Here is an 18063-nt window from a genome sequence, read left to right as displayed (position 1 = left end):
AGCCTCACTGGCGTGTGGTGGGGTCTGCCTGGATGCCAGTTGGGGGTCAGACATGAGGAGGAGAAAGAGTCTGGGTAGGTCTGGAGGGGACATGCAGTCTCGGTGGGCAGCCTGACTCCAGGCAGTCTGGCCCATCCATCCCCCTTCACTCTTCCTCCTTTGTTAAGAGGAGGGAAGGCTGACTTCCACTATTATTAACAGCTACTTGGAAAAGACTCTTTTTCTGTTTTACCCCTCATGGCCCTTTACAAGGCTACTTAAGTCTGTGCCATGACCCCCAGAGGACCATTTTACTGGTGGGGAAGGCAAGGAGCTTCCCTGTTGGGTGACCTGTCCTGGACTGCCCTGCTGGACAGCAGAGGGTCTGGGTCGTGCTCATCCTCCCCTAGGCTGGACCACCACCCGTGGTGCCCGATGGGGGTTCTCAGGGCAAGGGGGAATCGGGCTGCTGGTCGACCAGGCTCTGCTGTATCCCACACCTTCAGCCTGGAGAGGAGGCTGTGGTGGCTAAGGCCCAGCTTAGTTCATGTTCCCCCACTCTGCCCCTGACCAGCTGGACGGGACACGGAGCAAGTGGTTTTGCCTCTCTGGGCCTCAGTGTCCCATCTATAAAGCACCCACCTGGCATGTGTATGGATTATGGCGGGGGTTTGATTTGCCATCAGGGAAGCATTTGGAACAGTGCCTGGCAGGGGATCCACTCATACAAGTGTGGTGGGTGAGAGCAGCCTTCCGGAATGCCACCAGTCCCCGAACCATGCCATGGATGCAGCACCCTGCATGCAGTGAATGCTTGAGACAACAGGGGTGTGGGCTGTGGTTCAAAGCACATGGACAAAATGGCCTGCTGGAAGCATGTTAGCATGCCACTGGGTGCCTCAGAGTTCCGGAACCTTTATGTCCTCCCAACTCGTGAACCTCGCCTCCATCATAAGGACCCGCTGTGCACGCTTGGATGAATTGGATGAACGCAGCAAAGCACAGAGAACATTCTTACATTATTCTCTGCTTCCATTTTGCATCATTTCTGTGTTAGCATGTCTTTCCAGTTCTTTCTTTCTAGGCAAAAATTCCTTTCTCAGTGTTAGGTTCCAATGAGGAAATTAAAGAGCAAAACCCAAACAAGACAATAAGAGAAACAACTCCCTGGGCTTTTGGAATTCAGAGCTTCCGAGGAGACGGTGCTCATGCAACCAAAATGTCTAATTTCCCATTTGACTTTATTTTCAAAACACTCCAGACTGATCTTCTTCTGCCTCTCACCCTGGCTCTTCTGTAGGTGTCTCCTACCTTTCCCTTGCCCCTCAGAGGGCATCTCCATGGTTGAGGTGTGGCATGTGGAGAGGGTGTTGTGGGAGACACCTGGACAGGTGTACCCATCTGCAGTGAGAAGCAGGTGAAGGGCGGGCAGGCGGGTGTCCCAGGAAGGACCCACTCCAGGCCCCCACCAGTGGCCTTGTGTTTCCAAGGTGAGGTGGCATTTGACATGCAGCAGGCTGTGCACCATCTTTGGTATGCTGTTTGGTCCCTGGACTTAATGAGTTCTGCAGGGACGCTCTGCTGTAGCTAAAGATCATTTACCTGAATTGCTTTTTAATTTCTGCCGGGGGAAGCTGCCCCTGGCGCGGTATAATTACATTATAATTTACAGCAATCCCAAATCTATAAATTTAGCCATACTATGGCGGGGGTTGGGGGGTAGCGATGGGAGCTGTGTGGGGGCTGGAGGAGAGCAGCCATCATTAAATTAACCTTCATTTCTGGGTGCACTTCCCAGTCACTGGACAAGTGGGAAGAGGCAGGGTGGAACACCTCTTGACCAGTAGATGCTGACGTCTGCTTTGACACTGAGGAGTGTTTGGTCATGAGCCTGTGGGAGAGGACTCGTGCATAACTTAACAACCGTTCAGATCTGCTCACTTATCAGTTTTGCTGTGGGACTCGGAGAGCCCCCAGAAGTGGGTGGCCTAGGGACGACAATGCAACACCTGGCTTTGGAAAGAGGGCACAGAATGCTTCCCCGACTCTCTTTCTGGAAGACCTCCCTTCACCCCTCTGCCCCACCACGGGGGGGGGGGGTGCTCTGGAGAGGAGACCCAGGCCCCAGAATGGGGCCTAGGGAATGTCAGTGGGTAACTGGCTGGGAGCTTAGCGAGTGCATGGAAGCAGGGCCCCACTGGATTCTCATGGGTGGTGGGGAGAGGGTCATGCCAGTGGTGTGGGCTAAGAGGAACTTTACTCCCTGGACCCACCTGGTCAAGACCCACTGTCTACACCCATGTGAGGATTTACACACGTAGCAGTCTTTTGCTTTCAACCTTGCTGTATAATTTGCCTCATTCCTGTGAAAACCATATACAGATCGAAACACCCATATTTTCTGTGCACAAAGGCAGTGAGTTAATTAATGGAATTCTGTGGTGAATTAACTTTATAATAATAAAGAAAAAATAGGTTTTTCTGATTTATATAGGCTATAGAAATCTAAATGTTCACATCTTGGGTGATTTATATTACAAGGACTTTATATATATATTGTATATGTTACAGTGGGAGGCCATAGTGTAACAAAACCAGTAGCAGACTTGGGTTCAGAGAGGTTAAATCACTTACTCCAAGTCACACAGCTGATGGGAGGAGATAGGGCATGTGAATGAGGGCATTGAGAATGTGAACACCGGAGTTTACTGTCAGGCTGTCATGTGGGGGCAGTGACTGTAGGGCAAGAAGGAGGGAGGAATAGGGGAGTGAAAAATAATTTGTCTTTTTCTGGAGCCCAGAGGCAGGGTGATGGGGCAGTGGGTAAATGTGAATCTTGATTGTTTTCAGCGCTCCCAAAGGTGGCTGTTTGGGGTGGTGTCTCTGGCAGCACCCTATCTCTCCAAAATCCTTGCCTCTGGGCAGTGCCCCTCACTCTCTCTCTGCCTGGAAACCCTTTCCTGCCCCACTCAGGCCTACACCAGCACCTCCCAAACTAGCTCTGAGGAGGTATTATAGATGCTGCTTGAGAATTTAAGCCCACTCTGGGGGACCTTGCTGTGTGAGGAAAGATGTCCCCACATCATGACATCTGAGCCATAGCGACACATCAAGACTCGAACTCCCTCGTGAGCTGCACCACGGTTCAAGAGGGATGTTTGCACAGCATTTCTGGTAGTGGAGTCCACAGGCCTCTTGCGTCACATGTGCGTGATTTGGGGATTCGGGGAGAATTTCAGCCACTGCTTAGAGTCTGAAAGGATTTATTCCCTTTAGAAGGAATCTGTTCTCGCTGAGGTTTTAGAAACACGGGCCCACAGGATAAAGCCCAAGGCCTGGCCCTGTCTCCCTCCTTAGCCACTCATGTCAGACACCTCCTACTTGAGAAGAGCCTTGTGATACTTTAGCCCTGATGCACCCATCCCCATCTGTTGCCTGCCCCCTCCAGGAAGGCCTCCTGCATTAGAGCCCTCCTCTACATGCCCCTCTGTGCTTCCCACTGTCCTCAGAGCCTTGTGTGTCCCCATCTGATGGGTCTCCTCATTCTGCAGAGCTCAGCCAGGCAGAGTGGGCTGTGCTCTGTCCGCTGCGCCTATCCCTGGCTGGCCAAGAGATGTTTGGATTAACCAGGCGGAGGATCATAGAGACGCCTCCTTCCTGTGTCTGCTGGTCCACAGACGTCCCCCCACACGAGCCTCAGCAACTCAGAGCCTTGCACTCCAGCTGTGGCCCAGCAGTGTCCGGCGAGGGACAGGATGCCGGGGGTGAGAACCCCACTGGCCTTCGCTGCCGGGCACGACGGGAGGCGGCTGCCTTTGTTATGACAGAGTGGAGCCTTGGGCCAAGGCCAGGTTCTGTCCAGAGACAGCTGTGGTGCTTGCAGCCCGCCCGGCGGGGCAGGACAGAGCGCGGCGGGAGGGAGAGCTGTTGCTGGCGTGCACCTGCATGCACCCAACTAAGCCAGCTCAGCTTGTGTGGGAGAGAGGGCAGACCAGGGCAGCGGGAAACCGTGCCTGTGGTTGAAGCAATGCCCTTGCCCGCCGTTCTTGCCTGTGTGTGCCATGGCTGGTGTGGGGTGAGTGGAGGTCGGGTGAGCACCTGCTGGTCTCAGGTCACATTCATCTCTGCTTCCTGTGTCATGAGCTCTTGGGCCAGAGTTTATACCTCCAACCCCTGCTGGTTCCACACCCGGAGTTTTCACGCACAGGCTTCTGAATGCAGCCAGCACCCTCTGTTGCTTGTTGGCTGGGTGTGGCAGGCTGGAGGAGCAACGTGTGTCTTCACACGTGGGAGCCTGTGAACTGGACTCATAAGAGAGCGAGTCCACCTCCCCGTGGGGCCTCCTTTGAGGTGCGCAAGGGTAGATTGGGGCCATTCGTTTTTGTGTGTGTGTGTGTGTGTGTGTGTGTGTGTGTGTGTGTATGGTTTAATCTTATGCACAGACATTAGCCTCTAAAGTCTACAAAAAGATAGGAATCCTTTGTTTTCCCAGTTTACAGGTTAGGGACCTGAGACCGCGGCTCATACAGGTGGGAGGGGTGGGGCTGGAGTCAGGCCCATTGGATTTCAAAGCCTGTAGCCTCTCCAGCACATGTCACCAGGGGATTGGTTTGAGAATCAAGCAGATACGTCTTTATAATTATTGTCATTGGTGATAACCTTTGGAAGCCATTTCAATGAACCCAGGCAGCCTTCCCCCGTTTCTTCTGTCCTCCCTTCAAATGCTGGGCACGTTCTTCACTAGGCTTTCCCTTTGGGCTACAGCACCCCACACTTCAGTCTCATGAAACATGGGCTCCGAGGACGAGTGGGGCTCCCACCATCTTGCTTTCTCATCGTGAGTCCACAAGGGACCATTGTGTCCCCAACTCCCAGAATAGCACCTGTCTCTGTACATGTCAAATGGTTGCTGAATCAGTGATCAGATGAGTGCTTTGGAGGCTCATCTGGAGCCAGCCCAGAAATGCAAACCTGTGGCAAACTTGTCCTGACCGCTTGCCATCTTCTTTCAGGATGCATTGGGATGGCCCAATGCAAGTTTTTGCTGATACTTCTTGCTAGGTAGTGAACCCTGCTCACCTGAGCCAGGTCCTCTGCTTGCAAGCTAGTAATAAAGAGTCAGTGGGGACTCACACCCACTAAAATGTCCACTATCAAAGAAACACACACTGTAGCAAGTGTTGGTAAGGATGGGGAAATTGGAAGCCTTGTGCACCATGGACAGGAATGCAAAAATGGCACAGCCACTACGGGAAACAGTGTGGTGACTCCTCAAAATATTAAGCATGGAATTACCATATGATCCAGCAATCCTACTTCTGATGTTTACCCAAAGGAATGGAAAGGGTGTCTTGAAGAGACATTTGCACACCAAATATTTGTTCACAGCAGCATTATTCACGGTAGCCAAAATGTAGAAGCAACCCAAGTGTCCACTGGACCGATGAGTGGATAAGGAAAATGTGGTGTATAGACACAGTGGCATATTATTCTTCTTATAAAGGAAGGAAATTCTGACACATGGCACCACCTGAAGGGACCTTGAAGACGTTATGCTGTGTGAAGTAAGCCAGTCACAAAAAGACAGATCCTGTATGATCACACTTACATGAGGCACCTAGAAGAGTCAGACTCAGGGACAGAAAGTAGAATGGTGGTAGCCAGGGGCTGGGGGAGGGTGACCTGGTGAGTTTTGTTCAATGGCAACAGACTTTCATTTGGGGGAGTGAAAAAAGTTCCGGGAGATGGACAGTGGCGATGGCTGCACAACCATGTCAATGTGCTGAGTGCCACTGAACCACACGCTTAAACATGGTTAAAATGGCAAAATCCATGTTGTGTACATTTTGCCACAATTTTTAGAATTCAGCAATTTTTTAAAAGTCAGTGGGGAACAGGTCCAAAGACCCCTGGACATTTTGAGCTGTAGAGGACCTTGTAAGCCTGGTCTGACCACCCCCTTGTTTTGCACAAAGAGGGGAGCCCACAGGGATGCAGGCCCCTGGGCTTCTCTGAGGATGGGTTCATTTTGTCCTGAGGTCGCTGTTCCCTGACACAGCCACCTAGAGGACAGCCTCTCGTCTGAACCCTTTGGCCCGGGGCTGGGGCTCAGCACTGTTGGGGCTTTCCACCCCATGCAGATGCTGAGGGCGGGCCCCACGGAAAATATGTTGGTTTGAGAAATTCAAATCTGATTTTTTTTTTCCTTCCCTGTGAAAAGAATGAAAATCCAGCGTAAGCCTATTACGGGCGGGCTGAGGTTATTTTGGGAAGCAGCAATTAAAGGTTTTATACTTTTCCTCTCCCTTTTGCCCTTGCAGCTCGTACAGGTCTGTGAAGCTATTAAACCTTCACCCAGCCCACAGCCCAGAGGAGTCGGCCCTGCCCCATTTCTCCTCAGTTCCATGCCTTGGGAAAAAAGAAAGTTAAATTCATATTAATTACAGCCAAATCCGCTCAGTAAGCACTTGCTGAATATGCTCAGAGATGAGGTTTAAAGCTCTCCTCCAAACAAAATGGTAAAATGAAAGGAATAATTTATTTGGTCAGACACTATAATTTGCCACGTTATTCCACTGCTCTTGTTGCTAAAATGGATTCTCTGCTGAGGCCGTGGCTTCCAGCTCCTAAAAAATCATTGTCCATGGTCACTGTTCCTCCCCAGCCTCCCTTGAATGTCTGCCTTGCCCCCCCAGGCTGAGGGGGAGGCATGCAGCACACACTTGTGCACACTCACACCTCCCTCACACTTGCACTGTCACCCACGCTTATATGCACATGCACACACTGACAGTCATACACTCATACTGACACGCTTTCCATAGTCACACACTGTCCATATCTGTGCACACTTACACCCATAACTGATACACCGTAGGCACATACAACATCACATACACTCACACCCACATACTGCCACATCATAGTGACCCCATCGTGTGCATGCATGCCCACACCCACATATACCTCCCGCACACACGGTCACACGCACTTATACACACATGCACACATACACACTGACAGCCATGCAGTCCTGCATGTGCACGCACACACACACACACACCCTCCTATTCACACCCGGCCACACACATGCATGTATGTGGAGAACAGAATGCTTCAAAGCGTGTTAGTAGTTCAGTAAACCGTCTCTTTCTAGGTGTTGTGCAGAGTGGGCACGTGTGGGAATCTGAATGTGTCTCTGACCCAGTTTGTGTCTTTATGAGGCCAATTTACTCAAAGGTAGTTTTGTGATTAGAACCACAGACCCAGGAGCTGGACAGAGCCAGGGTTGAGCCTCAGTCCAGTCACTTAGCTGTGTGGCCGGCAGCAGGTAGGATGAGCCCCAGCCCAAGTGAGGATAACAAAGTGTTGACACTCAACAAAGTATGAGGAGTAAAGCAGATCGTGCACAGCACCTGATTTCCAGGAGGCACTTAGGTGGCTTGGCCAGTGCCACTGAATTATCACATCCCCAGGATACTAGACATCCCATCCCTTTGCCAAGTCCCCTCTTGGCTGTGGCTGTGCGCCAGGCCCTGGGGTGAAGAACATCCGCCTCCAGGGTGGTTGCTTGAGGGGGTTGTGTGGGTTGCATGCTCGCCAGGATCCTTTCCTTTGGGGAGCTCCTTCCCAGGGGCTTGAGGTACGGGGCTAATTTCCCATGAGCTCTGTTGAGTAAGGACTGTGCTGGGCACCCAGATGGAAGAGGGCTAGTCAGGTGATGAGTACGTGTCTCAGAGAAGTTGTGAGGGGTGTGTGTGCCCATGTGCACACGGGCTTGCTTACTGGAGGCAGCTTTTGAGTGGAAGTGCTTTGGGTGACAATTAAGATGGGTTTAAGAGGGTTTGCTGTTACCTGGATGGGAGTCTGGTGGTGGGCGGTGGTGACCTTTCTAACTAACCCCAAGACCCTGGGCAGGTCACAAACCTGTCTTCATCCTCAGTCGGAGTACCTGCCATCGTGGAGGGCGAGTGTCAAGTGAGACCTTGGTGAGGCCACACGTACCATGCAGTGCAACCATCAAGGAGTGTCTTATGTCCCTCCTATTGCCATGTTGGTTTTAGTGGCTTAGCCCCCTCTGCCCTCCAAGAGTCTCCCCCTATCCTCTGCCCATGTGCTATGCCTGAGCCCCCAGAAGCCCACAGCCCCTGGGTGTTGGTTAAGCAGGGAGAAGGCTGGGCTCCACCAGGTGGCAGGTTTGCTGAGTGTGCACCCGTGTTCGGGTTCATGTGCCCGTGCATACAAAGACACGCACACATATACACAGCACCTGCCAGGCCCCACCCCTATCTGTAGGGAGGGCCGCAGGGTGGTGGTGCATGGGTCCCTACCTGGTGGCACTGACACCCAGCACGGACCTACAAGCCCATTTCAACCAGGTGAGGCCAACAGAGCTCAGGACAGACCGGGACAGTGGGCTTGTCTTCTGGAGCTCCCTGAGGACCGGCCAGTGCCACACGCTGCAGAGGGCGCTGCAGTGGGTGAGCTCCCCCTCCAGGACCGTCTCTGTCCCCACTGTGCTGTCTGTGTGTCTCTTCTGGTGGCTGTCTCTACCTCCCTTGTCTTGTTCCCACTGCCCTTCCCTGACTGCTGCAGTCTGTCGCTCTGCTTGTCTCCTTTTCCTGTCACCCTGCTCTTCTCTTGTCAATTCCTGGCCCTGCATCTCCCTCTTCTTCCATGGTGCTGTTTCACTCTCTGCCTAGGTATCTATAGATCTGTCTGCCTCTCTTCTGTTCCACCTCTTTGTTTCTCAGTGGTTCCTTCTCTTTCTCCCACTCCCCCCCCGCCCCCCGCCAGTTCTGTCTCTGTACACTGAGGTCCGTCCTGGCTGTTTGTGCCACCCACCCCACCCCCATCTCGATGCCTGGCCCTGGAGCAGACTCGAAGTTCCCCGGAGGCATCCAGCCTGGGCCCCTGGGAACTGTTCCGATTGGGCAAATGGCTGGTGCACTCCTCCAAGGAAGACCCTCATGGTGCAGTGACCTCTGCGGCGTGGGGACAGGTGCCTGCCAGGATGTCGACCTCAGCCAGGAGAGCATTGGAGTTCTCCTGAGAGAAGGGCTGCGTGCATCACAAACCAGACAGGCTCACCTCCAGGGTGGAAAAGGCTTGGCTCAGAGTCCTTTTATTCCTTTTTTTTTTTTCTTCTTTTGAGTTGGGAGATGTTGAGCAGAATATTAGTTTCTCTTCTGAGAGCATCTTTAGTGTGCATCTGTGAGCACTGAACCTGTGGAAACAGCTCATGGATACTGTCTCTGATGGTACACTGTCATTGTCCCATTTCAGAGTGGCAGTGAGAGGGTTGGAAGGGGAGGTAGTGCATGCCCTGGGGGCTGGGAGCACAGACTAGACTCCCACCCAGGCACTTGGCTATGCCCGTGAATTTCTCCAAGCCAGTGTGTACATTTGTATGTAGGGTTCCTGTGATTCCTGCCTCACATGGCTGCCGTGGGATTAAATGAGGACACGCTCATAAAGTTTCTGCTTGATGAGTGAGATGAGTGAAATGGGAATACCATGAATAGTAGTGCCCAAAGTCCACCTGCGAAGTGGCCCGTGAGATTGGCCCATGCTGGGCTGCATGTGCCTTGGCACTTGGGAGAGAATTCTACTGCATGTAGGTTCCATGCTGAGTTCTGCAGTAAAAAATGAGGAACACAGTGTGCTCTTTGCTTGGTGAGAGGGAATCTGCATGGGTCAGTGGGGTCCCAGTCCATGCCCACCTAGTCCAGGGTGGGATGACTGGTCCCACAGGGTCCCCACGGCTCCCAGGCGTGGTCTCCTCCATGTGGCTGATGGAGGCCTGCATGCTGGGACAGTCAGCTCTGTGAGCACTGGGAAGACAATCCTCGGGTGCCTTCTCCACCAGGGCACTCAGCAACAGCTGTGTCCAAGCAGAAAGTTGGCTCTCTGGGGGTGAGTTGTGTGTCTGCCTTTGCAAGGGCACCTTCTGGTTCTAGCCCAGTCTGAGCAGTTCTCGGACCCCTTGGCTGCCACCCTTGCCCTTGGGGTGCTCCTGGTGGTGACTCAGTTGGAGTATGTTTAGGCAGTTGGAAAGTAAATACCTTTCTGAAGGGAGCCAGAGCCAGGATGGAGGGTAGGTCTGCCCCTGCCAGCTGTGTGACTTGGGCCAGTCACTTTAGCCCCTGAGTCTCAGACTGCTGTGCCTTTGGGAGGACACACAGGCTGTGTTAGGTAGTGGAAGGCCAGGAGGAGGGGTCCTCCACAGGGTGGCAGCAGGCAGATTAGGGCTCCTGAAGCTCTGTCCTAACCCTTTAGAAAGATGGGGAGAGCTGGAAAAGGCTCTCCTCCCAAAGGCATGGTGATGTATTGGTGTGTCCCTAGGAACCAGGTCACATGAGAGGCCACCTCTGTTGTACCCTTGCTGGGTGACCTCCACAAGACTTGCGTCTCCATCTGCAGAACCAGAGAGTCAGGCTGCCCCTGCAGGGCTGTCTTGAGGATCGATTGGAAGCCTCATCCCCCTCCCCCCACCTTGGATGAGTGGGTTCCCTTATATGCGCTGTTCCCCTTGGAGTCTTTTGCTGAGACATCTAGCAACTGCCTCCACTGCAGAGGTTACCTCCCCTCACCCTGCTTGCTGGTCACCAACAGGGAGCCCGGCACCTCCAAGTCCCCTGGGCTAGGAGGATCCTTCCTCTCCCCAAACCTCCTCACTGGCAGTTAGGAAACATGCAGGCCATTTAGGGACACTCAACATTTGAATTTAAGATTCTTCCAGCAGAATCCACAAACCAAGCTTTAAAATTCAGTTGGAAACCAACCCCCAGGACTTCCAAAGTCATCTCAGTGCCCTTCTTAAAGCTCAGGAGTTAGCACATAGAGAGTCTGTAGTTGGCTTGTCTGGCTTGGCTGAAGTCAACAGTGTGTTGGCCACTTTCAAAGTGACCCATGAATGCTGCTGTACAGCCTGGGGGTGCTCAATCCCTCCCCCCCCCATCATGCCCTGGTCCTCTGCATAATGTACAATGATGTTTTAAAATGTAGATTTTATTATTATTCAGGTATGGTGAGGCCAACAGATGGGAAACGATTGTCACTAAAGAGATAGTTTGTTACTCACAAATTGGGAGAGGAAGGGTACATCACACCATATGGGGTGCGCTGGGCAGCCAGCAGGCAGGAGCGAGGGGAGAACGTGGACAGGAGCCTTGATTGTGGTTTTTGCGGGAAGGAATGGGCCAAGCAAGGTAAGCAGGTTGAGGATTGGCTAGTCTGGAGGATTTCAGCAGGCTCTGGGGTATAGAGCTGTCTCTCCCCATCTGCTACCTGGCCTTGGGGGTGATGGGGTCAGAGGAATAAGCCAGATAGAGGAGGTGCTGGAGTATGGGCTTTCGGATTGTTGGTTTGCATATGAAGCGCACTCCCCTGCTAGTCCTTTGCTATCTTTAAGAATTGACTGGCCCTAAAAAAAAAAATTTTTTTTTTTTTTTTAACTAACTCTAAAAGGAGCAATTTTTCCTGTAAGGAGGCCTGGGATGCCAGAGCATCAGGAACGTGGAAAATAGGAAAATACAGATAATCAGGAGATGTGAAATAGGATCTGCTTCCCTGCACACCCTTTTGCTCACAGACCTTTTTCTGGCCCCCTTGGCATGCAATTCCAGTGACTGTCCTTTGCCATGCAGTCATTGTCACCAGGCATGCAAGTCATCAGCAACTTGCCGCATCCTGTGCGTGGTGTTTTCCGGCAGTGTCCTGCTTTCCAGAGCTGGGGGATCATGTGGAAACAAAGAGCTTGCTGTGCAGTCCTTATATGGGCCTTTCTGTGACTGTGTCCCAAGTTTTCTTGGTTAATCCCACACCAGTTTTCAGCTAGTTTTCCACTGGTCGCACGTGCAGTTGGGTGCCTTTGGTACCAGGCCGATGTTTTGGAACAAATGTTCTAATTCTGTTGGAGTGGTTGTGGGTTTTGATCAACACACCACAGCAATGAGAAACAAATGTCTTTCAAGAGGGGAAGGTGGTGGCCAGGATTTGGGGGCGGCACAAAGTGGTCCTGCCTGGGGTTAGACTTGGAATGCCAGGTTCTTGTGGGAGCTGTGACATGTGTTAACTGGGTGACCCCTCCTCTGGGCAGGTCTGAGGCCTCCCTGGCCAGCAGCAGCCAAATGCTGGGCTGCTCCCATGACCCGCTCCTTGCCTCCAAGATAGGAGGGCTGGCACTGTACCCATTTAGCAGGCAAAGAGGAAAAAGCAGGAAAGAGCTAAGGCCGAATTTCACAACGCTGCCCAGGAGCCCACTGAGCTCAGCCACATGAGGCTTTGGTGGGAGCCATTCAGATGTAGTCTTAGAGCATTGTTGCAACACTCAGATGGCAGTTCTGGGTAGGCCTGCCTGCTGGGCCTGCCCCCTGCCGACCCCGTGAGCTGTCAGTCAAGGCCTCCATGGCCTACGCTAGGCAGGCTCCAGGCTGTCTTGACTTTCCCTACACTGGGGCTCCGCAAGCACCTTATCCTGGCTTATCTGGTCTTTGGAAAAGACAAATATATAATACATAAATACATAAAATGTATGTATACGTTTTAAGCACACCAAAAAAGGTGTAACCAATACCCATACAGCTTTACCCATACATTTTTTGGCCTCATTTCTGAAATGTGGCATACCCAGTGGGAGCTGGTCTGCCCTGGGTCCAGACAGTAGGGGATGCACATTGCAGAGAATTAAAAAATCAAAATCAAATTTCTAAAAGTCAGAACACTGAAGTATTCCCCCGCCCTGGCAGGTGTAAAGAATGTCTGAGATAAAGCGGTTCCTGTTGGGGTGGCCAGCTGAGAACCCATCACAGGTCTCCCACCATTTCATGATCATTTTAGACCTCGATCTGCCCCTTGCTCATCCCTACTTCCCCCCAGAGAATGTCATGTTTATCATCCTCAGACGTGTTTTCACATTTTCACTATATATGTGCATATCCACATACGGTGTTTCAAAAATTAGATTTTATATCACTGTGTGTTTAGATACATTTTTTTCTTGCACATATCATGTTTTTGAGATATATCCGTGTCCCTGCCAGAAGCTCTAATTGGTCGTTGAAAGTCCTGTGTGTGCTCCTCAATAATGAATATTCCACAACCCATTTATCTACTTCCCTATTGAGGTTGCTTAGATTGTTTACAGTTTTTTATTAGCGCGAATATTGTTGCTATGGATGGAGCATGTCTCCCTGTGTACATATACAAGGAGTTCTTTGGACGGAGCGGGGAGGGTTATGAAATTAATTTTGTGGGTAATGCACAGCATTTGAAAAGGTGAGATAGAAAACATCACAGCGCATTGCAGGTAGTCGAGGTGAAGTTGCGTGCGTGCATGTGTGTGCGTGCTCGTGCATGTATGAACCACACTGCTGTATAAAATTTCTCTGCATCACAGTGGAACAGTTTGAAAGCTCCAGCCCCAGTGTAGCTACAGGAGTAGAATTGTGGCTCGTGGGACATGTACATTTTCAGCTTTATTAGCTACTGCCAAATTGCTCTCCAAAGTGGCTGGGCAAATTTACTCCTACTTTCCAAACAATGATTTGTATTATTAGACTTAAATTTGGGGAGGCAGTCTTTTTTTTTTTTTTTAAGATTTTATTTATTTATTCATGAGAGACAGAGAGAGAGACAGAGGCATAGGCAGAGGGAGAAGCGGGCTCCCTCTCCCTGCAGGACTTGATCCAATGCGGGACTCGATCCCAGGACGCCGGGATCACGATCCGAGCCGAAGGCAAACGCTCAACCACGGAACCACCCAGGTGTCCCAGGGGAGGCAGTCTAATAAGTGTGAACGATCTTATTTTAATTTGTACTCTCGTCTGTGAACTGGAGATCTTAATTTTTTCTCTCTTGGTTGAACTATTCATCTCCTTTGCTCGAATTTCTACTGTCTGCTTTCTTCCTAAAAAAATTTTTTTTAATATACTAATCATTTATTGTGTAGATGTGTTGTTTAGATGTGTTGATAAATAGCTTCTTCCTGTCTTTACTTGGCCATTATCTTTCTTTATGGTGTGGTTTACGGGGGCAGAAATTATACATTGTAACATAATCAAGGACATCATTCTTTTCCTTTATGGTATACATTTGTATCTTGTTTAAGAGTTTCTTTCCTACCTTGAGGTCATAAAGATATTATCCTATATTTTCTTCTAAAAATTCTAAAGTTATGTGAATAGTTTTTTAATGTAGCTGGAAGTGTCTTTGACCTGATACTGAATACTTGTTTTATTAATCTATGTGGATGAGCATTGTCCTGGTAGCAATTACTGCATTTCTTAAATTTTAAATGATTTTTTAAGTGCAGAGATTATCACGTCAGTTTCCCTTCCACACGTGTAGACTCTGCCTCAGTTCTCTTCCACTGGCCGGTGAGTTTCCCTATAGGTTTGCACATTGTCTTAGTTGCTGTAGGTTTATAGGAAGGGTAATACCTCATAGAGTAAATCCCTTCTTTTGTTCCGTTTTCAAAACATCTTTGTTACTTTTTTTTTTAAAGTTTTTTTTATGATTTTATTTATTTATTCATGAGAGGCATGGAGTGAGAGGCAGAGACACAGGCAGAGGGAGAAGGTAGGGAGCCTGATGTGGGACTCGATCCCGGGTCTCCAGGATCACACCCAGAGCCCAAGGCAGATGCTCAACCGCTGAGCCACCTAGGCGTCCCAAAACATCTTGGTTCTTGTCTGGCTTTTGTTGTACCATAAGAATTTTCAGATGACTTTTTTTTTTTTTTTTAATCCAGAATCCCTCTTGGAATTTTGATTGGAGTTAAATTAATTTGGGGGGAATATTGCCATCTTTGTCCTCTGGAACTATCCTCACCTATGATCCTGATCTTTTCTTAATGCTTCTTTTATGTCTTTTAGTTAAGTTTTATAATTTATATCTTAAAGCTTTTACACATTTTCTGTTAAGTTTACTGAGTTCGCTGCAGTTCTGTGGCTGTCGTAAAGGGTAAATATATATCTAAAAACGACAGTTTCTAATTGTTTACTGCTGGTTTCATCAGTCTTGTTAAATGCATCTGTCTAGATTTTATAGCTGTTTTACGTAGTCACGTCATTTACAAATTATCAGAGTTTTTTCTCTTTCTAAATCTTGTATCTTTTATTTCCCTTTTGCATCTTGCTGCTGTGCTGTCTGGAGCAGCAATGTCCAACAGAAATACTATGTGAGCCTCATGTATGATTTAAACATCTCTGGTGGCCACATTTTAAAAAGTGAAACGAAATAGGTGGGATTAACTTTAATAACATATTTTAGTTAGCCCAGTATATATAAATATTATCATGTCAACATGCAATCAATAGAAAAGATGATTGAAATAGTTTATATTCCTGTTTCATCTAGTCTTCAAAACTCGGTGTGTATTTTACACTTAGAGCACACTTCAGTTTAGACCAGCCACGTTTCCAGTGGTGAGTGGTTATCGTGCTGGACCGCGTAGACTTAGAGTCTTCAATTCATTTTTTTTTCAATTCATTTTTGAACACAGGTTTGGTGAGTGGGCATCCTTTTCATGTTCCTGACTTGAAAGGGAATAATCCTGAAGTCTTACCATAAGAATCATGTTTAATTTAATAGTTTTTGGTAGATTTTCTATACTAGGATTAAAATTCCTTTTTATTCCTATTTTGTTAAGGGTCCCTCATTGTGAATGGTTGTGAGTTTTATCACTGCCTTTTTGCAAGTAACGAGGTAATCATAACATTTCTTCTTGAGACGTCTGGGTGTCCCAGCGGTTGAGCATCTGCTTTTGGCTCAGGGCATGATCCTGGAGTCCCAGGGTCGAGTCCCACAGGGCTCCCTGTTGGGGGGCCTGCTTCTCACTCTGCCCATGTCTCTGCCTCTCTCTGTGTGTCTCTCATGAATAAATAAATAAAATATTTAATAAAATAAAATTTATTCTTTATCCTCTTATTGGGATGGCTTTTATGTCAGCACATTTCTCTTATTTTAACATCATTGATTCTGGGGATAAACCTACTTGAGTTTATATTGTTGGATTTAACCAGGAATATTTTCATTGACATTAGAGTCCATGTTCGACAGTGAGTTCTGCCTATAAATATCCTTTCTTTCTGTCCTTGTTGACTTGAAGTAAGTATCCACCAAATTAGCTTCATAATACATGTTAAGGAATACTCCTCTCAAATATTCAAATATGTGTATATGTTAAGGATTATCTTAGAATATTAGTATATGTTAACGTATTTGTAGTTGCTCACATTTGTATTGTATTGAATATATGTTAAGGATCATCTTGAGATACTTGTGTATGTTAAGAATTATCCATTCCTTAAAGACTTGGAAAAATCCAAACTATATAAAACTACCTCAGCCTGGTTTTGTTTGTTAGAGGCTTTTTTTTTTCCTTCAGCTACTAATTCAGTTTGTGTAACGGTTGAAGGTATTTTCAATTTTTTACTTCTTTTTGCGTTGTCTTTCATTAAATCAGTCCATTTCTGTCTCTTGAGGAAATGTGTCTGTTTCTCCTGTTATCAAATGTATTGGCAGGGAGTGTAGTTAGGTCTCTTTCTTTATTCTTGATCATGTTTATTTCTGTCTTCTCTGTGTTTTGATTGATCTTAACAGAGGTTAGGTGGCTTTATCAGTCTTTCGGGTTGCTTGATTTCTTTTTGTTCCTTTGTTTCTATTCTCATAATTTCTTGTCCTATCTGGTATCCTTTTTCTTTTTAGGTTTGCACCAGAATTATTGTCGGTTCTGTGAGTTGGGCACCTGGATGATTGATTTTCACCCTTCCACTTTTCTCCTGGCCCCAGCATAAGCATACATCCATGTCCTGTTTCCAGTACATACCAAGGGTCCTGATATGTAGCAGTTTTATTACTTTTAAAATCTCAGTTTGTCTTCAGTTTTGGAAAACCTTACAGTATCTTTTCAAGTTGTGCCTTTCTCCCTCGTTCTGGAACTTTCTTCATGCAACTTTCTCAACTATCCTCCATGTCTTCTTCAATTCTTTTTGTATTACCCACCTTCTTTATCTCTCTGTTATGCATTCACTCATCTTCTCTTAAGCTGACTTTGATGTTTTCGTGGTATCTGCTGACTCTTGCTCATGGGTGTGTGTGTGTGTATGTATGTGTACATTTTGTGATTTGGGATTGTGAATAGAGTTGTATCTGTAGGAAACCAGTGTGGTCAGAATTGAAGCTCTCTCCCTCCAAGGTGGTTTTCTTTATGACTCTGCCAGATTCCTCAGGCATAACACAGGTGTCGGAATGGGTTCGTATTCTTTTCATAGCAGCAGGGCTTCCTGGATCCTGTGGGGACTGTCAACTTGAATCCTCACCCAATGAGAAGGCAGGTAGGAGGTTGCATGCCCTTGGAGAAGACTTCTAGAAATCTTTACCCACTTCCTAGGCAGAAGTATAAGCACTCAGGGCATTTCTTGTCAGGTCCCTGTGCCAGTGGTTATTGAAGGGTCCATCCTTTTACCAAAGCTGTAGCCCTCCAGTGGTCTTGACTGTACATGAGGGTCTCAGTTCCCATTTCTCGTCCTTTGCGGACTCCAGGTCTCCCATCCTGACCTGCGTGGGTCACTAGAACAGGACCACTAGGTGACAGATGCCACCCATCAGCATCAGATTACCTCCTCCTGCTTTGGTCTCCAGACTCCTTCTTGGTTTCTGCCCTCGGGTGGTCTTTCTTTCCTCACCAGCTCATATGGGAACCTCAATAGGTATTATATTTATCCAGCAGGAGAACTTTTAGCTCACCATGTCAAGTCACTATGCTGTTGTTTTTATATGCAAAATTAAAAGTAGAAAATGAGGTTGATGAGGGAAAGAAACCCATATTTTGGGAAAGAGCTGTAATTATTATCCACTCCAGGCAAAAGACCCATGAAGTGGTCGGTTTTCAAAAGAGGAAATCCTTGGCGTCTGCCTTATTCCAGATCCACTGGCTAAGTCACTGACTGACTAAGCCTTCTTGGACAGAGACCAAGGTTCCTACACACTACACCAAAGCCCAGTGTTTGGGGTTATGGTGGGGCCTGGCAGAGAGAGGGGAGGGCTCGTTTCATCTAATTTCAACCTCTTGCTGGGCCG

At 48.5% G+C, this 18063-nt stretch overlaps 1 protein-coding gene across 3 annotated transcripts in view; it reads left to right on the top strand.

Moving 5' to 3' along the window:
• The window catches only part of GLI2 (GLI family zinc finger 2), a 255721-nt gene that overhangs the window by 93775 nt on the left and 143883 nt on the right, over window positions 1–18063 (top strand). The gene's annotated exons all lie outside the window — the stretch shown is intronic.

This window comes from Canis lupus, chromosome 19 (assembly GCF_011100685.1).
Source record: "Canis lupus familiaris isolate Mischka breed German Shepherd chromosome 19, alternate assembly UU_Cfam_GSD_1.0, whole genome shotgun sequence".
Taxonomy (NCBI): Eukaryota; Metazoa; Chordata; class Mammalia; order Carnivora; family Canidae; genus Canis; species Canis lupus.
This window is presented reverse-complemented; position numbering and strand designations above follow the sequence as displayed.